A 7,500-nucleotide genomic window follows, 5' to 3' on the forward strand; every position below is an offset into this window, starting at 1 on the left:
TAAATATTTCCGATTAATATTTTCGTTAGATATTCGGAAATGGAGTAAATATTTCCGATTAATATTTTCGTTAGATATTCGGAAATGGAGTAAATATTTCCGATTAATATTTTCGTTAGATATTCGGAAATGGAGTAAATATTTCCGATTGATATTTCCGTTAGATATTCGGAAATGGAGTAAATATTTCCGATTAATATTTTTCGTTAGGGTAAATGGAAATGGAGAATATTTTCCATATTAGTATTTTCGTAAGATATTCCGGAAATTGAGTAATCTTTCGATTAATATTCGTTAGTATGTTCGGAAAATGGAGTATATATTCCGATTAGATTTTCGTTAGATATTCGAAAGAGAAAATATTTCCGATTGATAATTTTCGTAGATATTCGGAAATGGATTGACATTTCCGTAATATAATCATAAATCGAGTAATATTTCCGTTAGATAAACGGAAAAGGAGTAATATTTTCCGTTAGATAAATGGAAAGTGATTTATACTTCCGTTAGATATTAAAAAAAAACGGAGCAATTCCGTTAGATATTCGGAACGGAATAATTTATCCATTGGATAAATGGAAAAGAATTAACATTTCCGTTAGATATTTGGCAATGGATTAATATTTCCGTTAGATATTCGATAATGGAGTAATATCAGATGCAAGCGGGTAAGGTTTGTTCGGAAATGGATTTAATATATATTATTTTGAAAGTATGGACACGTAGTGAGGAGTGATGCAGTAAAAAAAAAAAAAAAAAAAAAAAAAAAAAACACATAGGGTATTAATAATTGGAGAAGCTTGAAGGAGGAGAATGATAATAATGATAATGATAATAATCAAAATAATAATGATAAATAGAAGGAGAATGATAGTAATAGCAATGATAATGTTAATGGTAATGATAATAATCAGAATAACAATAATAATGATAAGAAGATGATGATGTAGAACAGGAAAAAGAAGAAGAGGAAGAAGAAGAGGAAGAGAAGAAAAATGGAGAAGAAGAAGATGATGATGTTGAAAAGAAAGAAGAAGAAAAAGGAGATGATGATGAAGGGAAGGAAGTAGAAGAAAAAGGAGATGATGATGAAGGAAAGAGAGGAAGAAGAAAAAGAAGAAAAAAAAAACAGGAGAAGATGATGATGAAGAAAAGTAGAAAGGAGATGATGATGAAGAAAAGAAAGAAGAAGAAAAAGGAGATGATGATGAAGGAAAGAGAGGAAGAAGAAGAAGAAGAAGAAGAAGGCGACGAGAAGGAAAGAGAAGAGAAGAAAATCGCGATTATCTCTTCTGACGTTCAGAAGAGTTCAATTTTTTTTTTTTTTTTTTTTTTTTTTTTTTTTTTTTTTTTTTTTTCCCGCGGCGTTGATTGATGTGTGAGCGAGATTGCGCCAAAAGTTGATGACGGATTGCAGTGAGATTTTATGGGTGGGTTGCCAAGGAGTCTTTTACCAGTGCGAACCCTCATTGAAAATGGATTGTTAGCGGAAGGATATCAATTTTCTTTTAGAACGCTGAGGCAGGCTTTCGTTTATTATTATTATTATTATTATTATTATTACTGACGTATTGCTTTCTCTCTCTCTTTAAATATATTTTTTTTGTGGTTTTCATGAGGTCATTATCATAGTTATGATTATCATAATAGTGACAGAAATGTCAGTATTGCTACTGCTTATCGAATTTTAAGAATATTAAAATGAAAAGTATGTATGTTTCTCTTTTTGTATGTAGGTAGGTATGTGTGTGTATACATCCGAATATTCTTATGCAATTATCATTGATGGTTACATCATTGCAGACTACAACTTGCATCAAACAAACTCCTCAAAATTCCTCGGAGATGCCAACGGAATTATGCACCAGATTGTTTAACAGGAATGAAAAATGAATGAAGGCCCGAGGAGAGCATATCAAATATATTGGTTCCTACATTTAAGGACGAAGACAATATAAAGAGAGCTGTATACGACCTATATAAGAGCTGTAGAAGAGCTGTGTATATATATTTATATATAGAAAAGATGTTGAAGAAGAGCTGTAGAAGAGCTATATAGGAGCTGTAGAAGAGGTGTGTATATATATTTATGTATAGAAGAGCTGTCGAAAAGCTGTATTAGAGGGCATAAGATTGCTTAACTACAGCATGGAGTTATGGGGAAAAGTTAGTGGAAATTAGACCGAGAGGAGAGGTGAAGATTTGTCAGCAATATGGTTACAAGGCAAGGAGGAGTTCTTAACATACGATGTTTACTCTGGGAGTTGACGGAGAGTTGACATTGTGCGGATTTAGAGAAAGCTCATGACAGGAGGACGGGAAAGCTCATGACAGGTGGACGGGAAAGCTCATGACAGGAGGACGGGAAAGCTCATGACAGGTGGACGGGGAAGCTCATGACAGGAGGACGGGAAAGCTCATGACACGAGGACGGGAAAGCTCATGACACGAGGACGGGAAAGCTCATGACAGGAGGACGGGAAAGCTCATGACAGGAGGACGGGAAAGCTCATGACAGGAGGACGGGAAAGCTCATGACAGGAGGACGGGAAAGCTCATGACAGGAGGACGGGAAAGCTCATGACAGGAGGACGGGAAAGCTCATGACAGGAGGACGGGAAAGCTCATGACAGGAGGACGGGAAAGCTCGTGACAGGACGGGAAAGCTCATGACAGGAGGACGGGAAAGCTCATGACAGGTGGACGGGAAAGCTCATGACAGGAGGACGGGAAAGCTCATGACAGGCGGACGGGAAAGCTCATGACAGGAGGACGGGAAAGCTCATGACAGGAGGACGGGAAAGCTCATGACAGGAGGACGGGAAAGCTCATGACAGGAGGACGGGAAAGCTCATGAGATATTGTGGCTTTATATGAAGGAGTCGGGTGTGGAAGAGGAGTTTTTAGAGTGTGTAGGATATGTCTGGGGACAGCGTTGAGGAGTGCACTAGGAATTGCTATTACTATCCTTCTATTTATCATGATCATTATTATTATTATCATTATCATCGTTATTATTATTGTCATTCTCCTTCTTCTTTGAGTCAATATCCATTTTTTTTTTCTTTTTTTTTGTTTTTTTTTTTTTTTTGCTGCATATTCAATTTGCATCATTCCTCGCTACGTATCCATACTTTCAAAATCTTACCCGCTAGCATATGATTGAAAAAAAAAATGATAATAATAACCTCTAGATATTTCTCCATTTTCGAATATCTAACGGAAATATTAATCATTTTCCATATATTTAACGGATCGGCTCCAAACTCCTTCTTGCTTGCAATGGGGATAGGCAAGCGGGCGGACAAGATCAGTCATGAGTTTCCATAGACTAGGAGGTTCGGGGATAACTTCCATGATCTAGAGTGAGTAGAGAGTAGGATGACGTAGGAAGAAAAGAGAGAGAGAGTAAGAAAGATAGAAAATGAGGGGGGAAGAAATAAGACAAATAAGGGAGGAAGCAAGAGAGAGATAGAGGGAGATAGAAAAAGAAATAAGACAAATAAGGGGAGAAGCAAGAGTGAAATAGAGGGAGATAGAAAAAGAATTAAGACAAATAAGGGGGGAAGCAAGAGAGAGATAGAGGGAGATAGAGAAAAAAAAAAGTGGAAAATAGTAATGAATAAGAAATAATTTAAAAAATAGGAAGAACAAAAAGACAAGAAGAAAGAAATTAAAGAAAAACAAAAGAAGAATGAGAGAAATAAACAAAATGTCAAATAAAAGTCTTTGTTCATAGATTCTTCCATCACTAATCCCAAAGTAATTACAGAAGAGGGAAGTATTTGTTTGTTTTTCTTTGTTGTATGGCGAAAAATCTCTATTTTTTTTTTACTGTTTGTGTTGTGTTTGTAAGTTTTTGTGTGTGTGCAAATGCGTGTTCGTAAGTTGTTTTTTTATGTGTAAGTGTGTGTTTGTGTATGTGTGTGTGTGTTTTTTTTTATGTGTGTGTGTTTGTAAATTTGTTTGTGTGTATATGTGTACAAGCTTGTGTGTATATGTGTACAAGCTTGTGTGTATAGATGAGTGTATGTGTGTTAGTGCATATACATGTTTGTGTGTGTGTATGCGTGTATGTTTACATATGTAGATGAGTACACTTATCTTCATACCTCGATAACGTCAACACAATCCAATCCAACCAATTGAATCCCCAAATAGATCAATCCAACCACCAATAAAACCCCACGCCCATACAGACGAACGCCCATATTGATTTTTCTTTTTTATCCTGATTAGTTCAAGGAATCAGCAAATGGCCACCGGTTTATCTTGAAACTTCTTGATTTTTTTTTTTTTTTCTGACGGCAATCTGTATAAACTTAGAAGGAGTCTGATTACGGGGGGGGAAGGACGGGTGGGAGGGGGGGGGAGTGGGGGGAGAGAATGAGGGGGGGGGGGGGGTATAGGTTGGGGGAGTGAGAAGGAGTGAGAAGGGGAAGGGAGTTGAGTGAGAGAGAGAGAAGGAGGGGGAGAGAAAGGGGAAGAGGAGAGTGAAAGAGAGAGAGAGAGAGAGGAGAAATGGAAGGGGGAGAAAGGGGGAGAAAAGGGGAGTGAGGAGAGAGAGCCGGGGGGGGGGGGGGGAATAACTAAAGAGAAAAGGGGAGGAAAAAAGGGATGAGGGATGAAATGTATAGAAAAAAATATGAATACATGATATGAATAAGAATAAATAAATACATATGTCTAGAGATAAACATAGATAGATAAAGACAGATAAAGCAAGAGAGAGAGAGAGAGAGAGAGAGAGAGAGAGAGAGAGAGAGAGAGAGAGAGAGAGAGAGAGAGAGAGAGAGAGAGAGAGAGAGAGAGAGAGAGAGAGAGAGAGAAAGAGAGAGAGAGAGAGAGAGAGAGAGAGAGAGAGAGAGAGAGACTGAGAGAGAGAGACTGAGAGAAAGAGAAAGAGAGAGAAAGAGAGAGAAAGACAGACAGATAGACAGAGAAAGAAACAAACAAAAACGCAGATACGTAATAAGAAAAAGAGAGAAAGACAAAACGACAAAACGACAAAACGACCAAAACCTTCAAGACACGACAACACACGAGAGGAAATAAGGGCGACCCGATAATCATCTCCGCATCTCCAAGAAGTTAAGAGCTATTTGTTGACTTAATTGTCTCAAAGTTAGATAATTTAGCCATCATGAATCTTCTACCCATCGCCGCCACTCCCCCGTGTTGCGTTTGCTTCTAGTAATTAAAAAGGGAGTGCTTAGCGTTCACTTTGTTTTTGTTTTGTTTTTAGATATTTTCTGTCGTGGGATTTTGTTTGTTTGGGAGTTTGTTTGTGTGTGTTTGTTTGTGTGTGTGTTTGCTTTTGTTTCTTGTAATTAGAAGGGAGTGCTTAGCGTTCACTTTTTTTTTTTTTTTTTTTTTTAGATATTTTCTGTCGTGGGATTTTGTTTGTTTGGGAGTTTGTTTGTGTGTGTTTGCTTGTGCTTCTAGTAATTAGCGTTCGCTTTGTTTTTTTTTTAGATATTTTCTGTCGTGGGATTTTGTTTGTTTGGGATTTTGTTTGTTTAGGAGTTTGTTTGTGTGTGTTTGAGTGTGTGTTTGTTTGTGGGTTTGTTTGCTTTTGCTTCTTGTAATTAGAAGGGAGTACTGAGCGTTCGCTTTGTTAGGATTTTTTTTTAGATATTTTCTGTCGTAGGATTTTGTTTGTTTGTATTGTTTGTTTGTGTGTGTTTGCTTTTGCTTCTAGTAATTAGAAGGGAGTGCTTAGCGTTCGCTTTGTTTTTTTAGATATTTTCTGTCGTGGGATTTTATTTGTTTGGGAGATTTTGTGTGTGTGTTTGTTTGTGTTTGAGTGTGTGTGTGTTTGTATTCTTTGTTTGTGAGTGTTTGTTTGTGCTTGAGTGTGTGTTTGTTTGTATTCTTTGTTTATGTGTGTTTGTTTGTGTTTGAGTGTGTGTTTGTTTGTATTCTTTGTTTGTGTGTGTGTTTGTTTGTGTTTTGTGAGTTTGGATGTCTTTGTTGTTTATTTGTGTGTGTGTGTTTGCGATATGTAAGTTTATGTGCGTTTTCTGTGTTGTTTAAGTGTGTGAGTTTGGGTATATTTGTTTGTGTTGCTTGTTTATGTGCGTTTGTTTGCGTTTTATTAATGTGGGTGTATATGTTTGTGATTTGTGAGTTTGAGTGTGTATTTGTTATTGTTGTTCATGTGTGTGTGTTTATGTGCGTGTGTGTATGTAAATGTCTCAGTGTATGTACTGACCTACCGTAAGTTATGCTTGTGCATAGGTGTGTGTTCGTATAAGTGCTTGGTTATGTTTGTGTGTGTATGTATGTGCGCAAATGACTACGTGCATGTGAGTATATCATGTGAGATATGCACGTTCTGCATCTTCAAAGCAAAGGGGGTTGATGAAGGGGGAGGGAGGAGGGTAGAGTGGCTGGGAGGGGGTAAAGGGGTGGGGTAGAGGGCAGAGAGGGGGGGTGGGTCATGGTAACTCCTGACGAAGTTTGATGTGTTGTGTAAATTATGTTATAGCGGCAAGGTCCGAGCTAACTTTGCTGGTCGCCGGGTGGTGTCCCTTCCTACTTTCGCTCTTTCTCTCTCTCTCTCTCTCTCTCTCTCTCTCTCTTTCCGCCTTCTTTCCTCTCTCTTCTCTCTCTCATCCAATCTCTCTCTTCATCTCTCTCCTCTCTCTCTCCTCTCTCCTCGCTCCTCCATCTCCATCTCTTCTCCTCTCTCTCACTCCATTCTGCATCTCCTCTCTCTCTCTCTCTCTCTCTCTCTCTCTCTCTCTCTCTCTCTCTCTCTCTCTCTCTCTCTCTCTCTCTCTCTCTCTCTCTCTCTCTCTGTCTCTCTACCTACCTATCTATCTACATTTCTATCTATCCCCCCCCCCCTCTCTCTCTACCTATCTATCTATCTATCTATCTAAATTTCTATTTATCCCTCTCTCTATCTCTCTCTCTCTCTCTCTCTCTCTCTCTTTTCTTTTCTTTTTTCTCTCTCTTTTTCTCTCTTTTCTCTCTCTCTCTCTCTCTCTCTCTGTCTGTCCGTCTCTCTCTCTCTCTCTCTCTCTCTCTCTCTCTCTCTCTCTCTCTCTCTCCCTCTCTCATCATCTCTCTCTCTCTCTCTCTCTCTCTTTTCTTTTCTATTCTTTCTCTTTCTCTCTCTTTTTCTCTTTTCTCTCCTCTCTCTCACGTCTCTCTATCTCTCTCTCATCTCCTCTCCATCCCACTCTCTCCACTCCTCTCCCCTCCTCCTCCCTCCTCCTCTCTCTCTCTTTCTCTCTCTCCTCTTTTTTCTCTTTCTTTTCTTCTTTTTTCTCTCGTCTTTTCTCTGCTTCTATTTTCTCTCTCTCTGCTCTCCTCTCTCTCTCTCTCTGTCCTGTCCGTCCTCTCTCTCATCTCTCTCCCTCTCTCTCCTCTCTCAACTCCACACTCCTCGTCTCTCTCGTCACTCTCTCCTCTCTCTCTCTCTCTACACTCTCTCTCTCGTCTCCACTCTCTCTCACTCTCTCTCTCTCTCTCTCTCTCTCTCATCTCTCT

General features: G+C 38.7%; 1 protein-coding gene across 2 annotated transcripts in view; it reads right to left on the reverse strand.

The window, feature by feature from the left end:
- Trhn (tryptophan hydroxylase) overlaps nucleotides 1-7,500 on the reverse strand; it is a 55,142-nt gene that overhangs the window by 28,105 nt on the left and 19,537 nt on the right. The window lies entirely within an intron of this gene.

The sequence above is a fragment of the Penaeus japonicus genome, unplaced genomic scaffold (genome assembly GCF_977035675.1).
Source record: "Penaeus japonicus unplaced genomic scaffold, GWHDUDI00000001_assembly GWHDUDI00000002, whole genome shotgun sequence".
NCBI lineage: Eukaryota > Metazoa > Arthropoda > Malacostraca > Decapoda > Penaeidae > Penaeus > Penaeus japonicus.